Below are 9,316 nucleotides of genomic sequence, written 5' to 3'. Positions count from 1 at the left end.
AATCAACATAATGGTGAGCATATTTCAGAAAAAAATATTTAAACACAGTTCTAGAAGTTAAGCAGAACAGAGAAATAAATTCAAGCTACAAGGGCAGATTCTTCTGGGTTCTGATCTAATTTTAAACTTTTAAACATCCCGCAAGCTGTGTGACCTAGAGCAAATTACTTTATTTCGTCTGTAAATTGGGAGTTATTTTACCTAACTTTAAAAATTAAATACACTAACATATATAAACTGCTGTTCACTAAGAAAAGAGTGGTTTATTCTTAACATTGTTATTATTATAAGTTCAAAAAAATCATAATTGGATCTGTACTTTATTACATTTGAGATATTTGGTCTCAAATCCAGCCCTGGGGACAATCTTGTACTTTATTTCTTTATTACAGCACAGATTAGATGTTGTTAAAAATGGGAAATGATAATAACCACCGAGGAATTTTTTTAAATCACCCACATATTTTTGATGAAGTGCTTAGAGTACTCTCGGAAACCAAGGGAGTCGGACATCGATGCAGCAGACCAAGTAGAAATGAAAGCTAAGAAAACCACAAAAGGTTAAATCATACAAAGTCCATGCAAACTGGCACCCAGAGACCCACACAAGGCGAAGATAAAGCATAAGGCAAAGAAATCAAGGCCTCAGTCTCAGAAACAGGAACTAGGGACTACAGAAGCCAGAAGGCGCAAACCAGGAAGCTAACACCAAAACTAAGCACCTGTATCCCAAGGACACATCCCTCCTCGGGCTATTGTTACTAGCGTCATCATCAGCATCAGCTGATAACATGTGATGGGTGCTCCCTAAGTGCCAGGTGCTACTGCAGGATGCATGCAGGATGCTTTCTCCAACAACCCCGTAAGGTCATTACTGGTATGACTAGTCCCATCTGCAGATGAGAAGACGGAGGTCTAGCGAGTTTAAGCAACTTGGCGAGCACCAAACCTCTAGGGCAGAACCAGTACTTTCGCTAGGGTGGTCTGACACTAAACTCCATCTTCTCAAAACAAACAACAATGGCACAACCCACAGAGAACAGGATTCTGGGGCATTTTTATTTGTTTCCTCTAAAACCTCCCATCCACACAGTGCTGGCCTGGTGCTGGAGTTGGCTCATAGCAGATCCCAACTGTGCTCGGGGACTTCACATCGGCGACCTGAAACTGATCATGGCGGGAGTGTCTACATGATGGAAATTGGCATATACTGGAAATTTAGGCTTTTTTTTTTTTTTTAATCTACAAACAGCTTGAGCGTCTGGCCAGTGAATTCACTTCTCTTCCTTTTTTTAAAATTAATTAATTATTTATTTATTTATGATAGTCACACAGAGAGAGAGAGAGAGAGAGAGAGGCAGAGACATAGGCAGAGGGAGAAGCAGGCTCCATGCACCGGGAGCCCGACGTGGGATTCGATCCCGGGTCTCCAGGATCCCGCCCTGAGCCAAAGGCAGGAGCTAAACCGCTGCGCCACTCAGGGATCCCAATTCACTTCTCTTCCATTCATCATTTCAGTTCTACCCTGGGGAAAGCAAGCATCTCAAGCAATTGTATTCCCATACTGTCATTTGTCTTTTTTACTTATGGATTTTTATTATTTTAAAAATAAACTTAATATTTGAAACAAAATCCAAGTGCTATTGATAGTGTAGGTGCTAGGATGGATAACTGCCTTTTCAGGATTGATTGATTTTCTATACTATACATCACACTTCCAATCAGTTATCTGCAAAAGAATAGGCCTATTAAAAGGAACAGTCTCTTTTAAAGCATTCACTGTTACAAAAACAGCAAAGTGTTTTGACTGAGTTTTAACTCCTTCAGCACATTGGGTGATTTCTTCATTAAGGCAACATATATACGCTGAATACTGCTCTATCCCAGGGACTCTGTCATAGGCTGGTAATAGAAAGTTCTTCTCCTTAAGGACCTCACCATGTAGTAGCAAGGAGAGAGAAACAAGAACAACATTTAGACGTCTATAACGGAGGACTCAGGGACACCAGAGACCACATACTACCTCAGGATAGGCAAGTCACCAGAAGGCTTTTTACACAAGGTGAGGGGTTGGAATTTCCGGACTAGAGAACAGAATGAAGACAGGTGTGGAAAAGTGAAGAAGTAGAATGTATTCAAGGTTGGCCAGGCAGCATGGGGAACCTCAAACAGTAGTCATAGCTACTGCTGGAATGATAAATTGGGCCATATAGTAAGGAGGAACTGGAGAACCAGAAAAGGAATGCCTTCTCAATCTGCGTGACGGGAGATTGCTTTAGTTGGAGTGTGTGCAGAGCAAACGGAAGGAGAGAGGAGACCAGACTGCAGATATTGAAATATTCCACAGAACCAGTGCTAGACTAGAGCCTGGCAGCGGGGCAGGCCTTGTGCAATGTGAACAAACCCTTTTCAAGAGTCCACACTGTATGAATGGAAGTCTCAGGTTCATCGAATTCCTCAAAAGAAGATTTAGTGGGGATCCATGCTCGAATAAAGATAGCCAGGAGGAAGTAGCAAGCACAAAGCAGTTTATTAAAGTGAAGGTGGGAGAACATGCAGGTTCCAAGAGGTGGCTGGCCACTAGGTTATTTTGAGATTGGATATTATTGGGTCTCTTTGGGCTGAGAGGAGCTGTGACATACAGTGGTCATCTCTAACAAAGGCTGCTTCCAATCATTTGGGGGACTCCTTCCACTAGGTTTGAACCAGAACCATCATAGTAGCCTTACTCTGTGGTGGAGGGAGGTGGTGTATGTGCCAAGGGGGGCTGTGCCTAAAAATGCACTATAATGAGTCTAGAGATTACCCCAGGGCAGAGGTGGAAGAGAGGAGCATGTGCTCTGCATCTATGGCTCTTGATCTGTCAGCCTCAAGGTCTTGGAAGCCAGGTTGTTGAGCTCCCAGGCTTTTATTTCTCATCATCCTTGCCTCCCGCTCCTATCTCTAGCATTCCCCTTCAGGGACTTAGGACTCTGCCTTGGGATGTTCCTTCCATGCCTCAAGTCTAACTTCTATCTAACACTTCCATGGTTGACCTGATTGGAGGTGAGGAGAACACAGGAACTGTGGGTAGGAAGGGTAACCACTCAGTGACTCCAGGCATATAGCTGTGACTATGCCCTATGGAAGAAGGCCATGCTGACTTCACCTGGTGGTCTGGAGCATCAGAGGGCAATACGTGTGAGCTGTTCTTTGCTCCCACTCACCTGGTGTGAGCTCATGTGATTCTGTAGCTGGCGTGTTGCTTACTGCATAATACGCTCTTGGTGAGTACTTGTTCCGCCAGGAAGAAAGAGTTGTCAAGGATGGCTCAGAGGTTTTGAACAGAGAGGTCAAGTCAAAGTTCCTCAGCTTCTCGGCAGGCAAATTGCGTTTCTGTAAAAGTTGGATGTGGAGGGACTATTGACATGGATCCTGGGATGTGGGTCTGACTGAGGCTTTCTTCCATTTAGCTACTATAGTCTACACCATATTAATTCACAGGTGGCCATCTCATTGCAGTGTTTGCACCGGTAAACGCTGGCTGTTTATAGTTGTGAGGGACAACAAAACATCTATTTCTAGAAGTGGCCAAAAATCAGGTTTTGAACCATTAACGTAGAAAGGAGCTTAGAAGTTTTAAACATAGTTTGTGGCTTTAGCCTTGCCATACATTGTGAAACAGGGAGAGTAAAAACATCTACTGCCTCTAGATGCATCCTTTGATGGGCAGTCCCCTTCTTGTTCAGGTATCACATGCGAAGCTCAGAAAGCAGAGCCATTTCTGCTAGGAGCTGCTATCATCCCTCTGCCTTCAGCTAGTCTTTTTAAAGTTGTGCATCCAAAGGAGACGGCTGGTTCCCCAAAACATATAAATGATTTTCAGGAGGTATAGAGGACATTTTGAGCCTTAGGAAAGGGAGGAGGAACATGAAATAAAATCTGCAATACAGGTGAAGGCTGTGTGTGCTGTCTCCTGACATTTCTAACCGTTTCTAGCCAATTCTCCAAGTAGCCTCCACATTGCATCACCATAAAATACTCCCTACACTCTTTAAAGGCAGACTGGCCTGAAAGTTTAAACAGACTGTGTCTCCTTCTCATCCTGCATACAAATCCACATGCACTGAGATTTTGTTTTTGACTAATATTGTATTAGAAAATAAACGAAAGAGCGGTTTTTCCCAGTGCATTTCAAAGGCGTTTATCAGAACCTCAGCAGTAAATCTTATATTACATGAAGTGATATCAACTGACCAACATCCTTCCAAAACAAAAAATGTCTTCATGGGCCGAAAGCTAAGTGAACCCATTCAGTAAACCTGTAGCCCTGGACTTTTCTGTATTAACATTTTCCTCTTCAACCATTCATAAAACGTAAATTTAATGGTCTGTAAATGCTTGTAGGCTTTCTAAGTTTTTCTTTGCATGATATGATCCAAGGCTCATTTATTCATATCCTAAACTATAACACAAGCTTTCTAGCAGTGAATCACCCTAATTATGATCAGATGCCTACACATTTCATGTTAAAGACATTGATAGTTCAACAGATGGCAAGGAAATCGCTCTTCAGTACATTCTCTCCCCTCTCTTTTCTTTCCTTGGGAATTTTTCCTGACAATTGAGGTAAGTGTTTCTATGGCTTATCATTTGTATTATTTTAGCCCTGATCCCAATTCAAAAATTCTAAGACAGAAGAGCCTCATTCTCATTCAGGGTTAAACTGCAGATTTCCTTCCTCCTTGATACCGGAAACAAGGTTCAAAATATCTGGCCTTGGGACACTGGACTATCCTTTAAAAAATAAAAACTGTTCTAAATAAAATGCCAGTTTTGTATACCTTGGGCACTTCCACTTTGGGCTGAAATCTCTTACTAAAAAAAAAAAAATGGCTTTAGGTTTTCTTATTTAAATTGAAAAATAAAGATCAAGGAAGAATTTTTATTCAATAATTTTTGCCTTTGGTAACAAAATTTCAAGCAAATTAAGCAACTACATCAAGGGAATGCATAAGTATCTCAAAGTCTATGTCTTAGGGGAAAATAAATGATATACCAATGAACTAGGTTTCCAACCAACTCTTTCTAAAGTTGATGGGAAACCAATATGCTCAGCTACAAGCTATTCTAGTTGGCTCCATCCTGTTCTGTACTGCCACAGGAAGTGGTCCCCTCCTCCCTGCCCACATGCAAGGTGGGATGAGAGAAAGAAGTCTTCAAGGATGTCTGCAGGGAAAAAAAAAGGGATGTCTGCAGAAATGAATCTGAAAACAACATGACTTTTCATCTCTCTCAGGCTTTCTCGGAAGGGATCACCACCCCTCTCCTCATATCGCATAGAGATAAAGAGCTTCAAAATTCTTATTATAAAAGGATTTGGTTTTTCAAGTTCATTTATCTCCCATCACAGGCATGTTCTGCTGTGTAATGACGATACAGGAGATTTCTTGGAAAGATAAAGCTTTGTACTGGAATTTGTACTGTTTCAGAATTCTCATAAAGAGAATAATACTCAAAATAGAGGTTTGCCCTTTCCACAAATCATCTGCTGAAATTTCCTAAGGACACCTTCCTTCTCCTTTCCAAGGAAATCAAAATGTAGCAGAACTACCTTTTGTAAGGATAACCGCTGGGTGGGTTGTCATTTCCCTTCCCAAGTTTCTTCAGTTCCCAAAGTCCCCAGGACCCTGCTTCTTCCAGTCATGTGGCGCCCTCATGGTATTTGACATTGATTCCATCGTCAAGGGTCTGTGCTCTGCCCAAGCCTGGGGGGAACAAAGCATACATATCACATCTAGCCAATCAAAAACATCCGGGTTTCTCTGGCTGGTTACTCTCTTCTCATACATCCTTATTGCTTGAAACCTGTTCTTTTATTATGATTATTGAGATGAATCCCACTGGTAAGAATGTTTTGAACATCTTCAATACATGTATACTCACTTATAAGCTACAAATATATATTACTCTCTGAATATATTATGCATATATTTTTCAAAGATTTTATTTATTTATATTTATTTAGAGAGAGCAGGAGTGGAGAGAGGGCAGAGGGAGAGGGAGAATCCTGAGCAGATGCCAAGCTGAGCACAGAACCTGATGTGGGGCTCAATCTCATGACCCCCAGAGCTGAAATCAAGAGTCAGATACTCAACTGACTGAACCACCCACACGCTCTATTATGTATATTTTTAAGTACACATGAAAATTGAAGTTAAAAAGTATGAAAATAACCATAAATAGAAATGCTAAGATTTTCTTTCTTGCACTCCCACCACTGGGGTTGGGACAGCTGACTTTGTAGACCACTGGATGGCGGGTGGTGGAAGGTGATCCCAGAGCCTGGGGATAATGGAGATGGTAGAGATGGAAGAGGGGATCTGGCTCATGCCTGTGGACTGAAAGGAAGCAAAAGTGCTCTAATTGAGCCCAGGTTTTATGACTTGCTGTATCCAGATTCATTCTGAGTCATTTTTGATAATCCCAACTCCCACCAAACTCGACAGAGTCATGCATCAGAATGACTCACAGCTGAGCTAATAATAAATCTATCAAGTTATGCATACCTCAGAATTGTTTCCACAAAACTGAAAGAAGTTGAGAGAATTTGACAGTACTCAACTCTGTCTGCTAGAAATACACACTTAGCCCAGCTCTTTCAGATACGATGCAAAAATTAGACTATTTGAACATGGAAGAGTCATTACTGAAAATCACAAATCGTATAAAATAAATGATCCTGATCTCATTGAAAAGGTCATCTGACCCTACATAGATAAAGAAGGTGATGCAGGAATTTATCTTTATTGTAGATAAAACATTTGAAGAGGTCTATTTTGTTTTCCTTAACATTATGAAAAAATTCATTAAAAATTCAGTTTATTTTTAAACAAACAAAAATATACAGAGCTTTATTAGTTAAATGTTGAGTTTTCATTGATTAGAAAATAAATATTAACTGGGGAACCTGGGTGGCTCAGTCAATTGGGCATCTGACTTTGGCTGGGTGGTGATGTCAGGGTCCTGGAATGGAGCCATCTCGTGGGCTCTCTGCTCAGTGGAGAACCCACTTCTCTCTCTCCCTCTGCCCCTCCCCCACTTGTGTGCTTTCTCTCTCTCGAATAAATTCTTTAAAAAAAGAAAATAAATATTATCACAGATCTCAATTGTCTTTACTGCCTCTAATATCACCTCTAATTTCTCCAAGACAATGGCAGAGAAATGCTCAGACAGAGGCTTATGTCAAAAAGAAACATGGAGGAAGCTACTTACTGCTTCCAGAAAGATCAAAGGGAGAGAGCTGTTTCATTTACCCAGACATTCATATGTTCCCTCCTGTATCAGCTTCCTATTATGTTAGGCTGTCAGAGTGCAGAGCGGAGAGGTGTCCTGCTATTCCACAGGCAGGTAAACCAGCAGTCAGTTCCCTGAGGGAAGACTTCTTGAGGAGATGCCTCAGCACCCTAATGGCTCGGAGAGTGGCCTGGGAGAGCCCAAAGTTTGGGTGGTCCTCCACTCTTACTGCCTGGACTGCATGCATTCTAAAAAATACAATAAAGTTATAAAGAAAGATGAGAATAAATAATAAACATTTACCGAGCAAGTGTTGTGTATCACATAGTCTGCTACACATTTAATGAATATAGTTTCATGACAAGAAGATAGTAAGGGAATATATGAGGGAAGGCCTGAGAGTCCTACTTCTTGAACTGCTATCCCAGCTGCAACACTGACTGGCTGGCAACATTGGGGCGAGTTTAGCTCACTTCACTAAATGTCAATTTTCCCATGTGTCAAATGAGGTAATAATAGCCTTTATCTCAGAGGTCAGTGCTATAGTTAGGAGGAATTAACTAGGTAATCTAGGTAGCACTCAGGACTATGCCTAATACGGTAGATGTTCAATAAATATTGGCTACTATGTGAATCCTAATGACCCGAGCATTGGCTAGTATGGTTATTGCTATTGTTTTCTCCATTGTACAGATCACAAAAATAAGGCTTGGAGAGCTCTAGTCACTGGCAGTGTCACTCCATAGTGTGGGGCCCAGCTGCCTGGTGACAGCCCACAAAGCCACTGACCTAGGACAGAGAGCAGAAAATGTAAAAACATGGTGATCCAGGGAAGAAGGGAGGAGAGGACCCTTCCAAAGGAATGACTATCAAGATAATTTCAGAAAGACACTACTATTTCAGAAAAAAAAAATATATACTAACATTGTGGAGTATCAAAAATAAGTAGATTAGAGATATTTTTCATTATGTGGTTATTAATAGATTATAGGCATAGATGACCTACATGAGTAGATAAGAAGCCTTATCCTGAAATTTCAGAATTTTAAATGGATTTTGGCTTTTTTCCATAAACCAACTAGAAAGGAAGAGACTGAAGAGGTGTGTATATATATCAGCTGCACAGCTGGAGAGACCAAAGTAAAGATGAAGATGTCAGGATAAAAAAGTTAATATGCAGCATAGATTAACATTTCATTTTGTTTTTCCCATTGGTTCCATATTTGGTTGCTATTTGGCATGTTATTATAAAGAGTATATTACATACTACTTTACTTTGTCATGTCAAAACATTTTCAGGGCGCCTGGGTGGCTCAGTCAGTTAAGTGGCTGACTTTGGCTCAGATCCTGATCCCAGTGTCCTGGGATGAAGCCCCGAGTTGGCTCCTTGTTCAGCAGGGAGCCTGCTTCTCCCTTCCACTCTGTTCCTTCCCCTCCCCCACTCATTCTCTCTCTCTCTCTCTCTCTCTCTCTCTCTTTGAATAAATAAATAAAATCTTAAACTTTTTTTTCTTTTCAATTTATGGAACACTGACCCTTAGAATTTCTTCCCTCCCAGTCTTAAGGCTTAATGTTCTATACTTATATGCTATGTCCTAAATTATAGTTCCAATTCCAACGCTGATGATGGAGACCAAGAAAAGGACATAATCCACGGGGACCAAGCAACTAGTAACCCTTTTACTACAGGCCATTCTCAGGAACAAAACTATCCACCCACATCTTTACGATTGCTTCTGAAATAAGTACCATCTTCTCTGTTACAATCCCATCTCTGTCACTATCAGAAGATCCTGTGGTTTGGAGACACTCCTGCTAACTGTTTCATTCCTATTAGTTAATTCTCAAACAGGGCTGGGGGAGGGAGTATCTTAATGAAATAAATACGAAGTGTTAGTAATTTTCTGTTTTGAATGATAGAAACAGGAACAGTGAATTATTACTTCCCTTCAAGTATTTACTAACTCACATGTCCTACTAAGACTCAGGTTTGAGAAATGGAGGTTTGACTAACAATGTTGAAATTTGATGTTATTGTGTG

At 40.9% G+C, this 9,316-nt stretch overlaps 1 long non-coding RNA gene across 1 annotated transcript; it reads right to left on the bottom strand.

Annotated features, from left to right (window-relative positions):
• Positions 1-2,549: 2,549 nt before the first annotated feature.
• Positions 2,550-7,512, bottom strand: LOC112648354 (uncharacterized). Its single transcript, XR_003128944.3, has 3 exons — positions 7,296-7,512; positions 5,594-5,747; positions 2,550-3,375 (listed from the first exon to the last, which is right to left on the bottom strand). It is a non-coding gene; the product is annotated as an uncharacterized LOC112648354 (long non-coding RNA).
• Between the last annotated feature and the right edge of the window lie 1,804 nt (positions 7,513-9,316).

This window comes from Canis lupus, chromosome 7, assembly GCF_003254725.2.
Source record: "Canis lupus dingo isolate Sandy chromosome 7, ASM325472v2, whole genome shotgun sequence".
NCBI lineage: Eukaryota > Metazoa > Chordata > Mammalia > Carnivora > Canidae > Canis > Canis lupus.
This window is presented reverse-complemented; position numbering and strand designations above follow the sequence as displayed.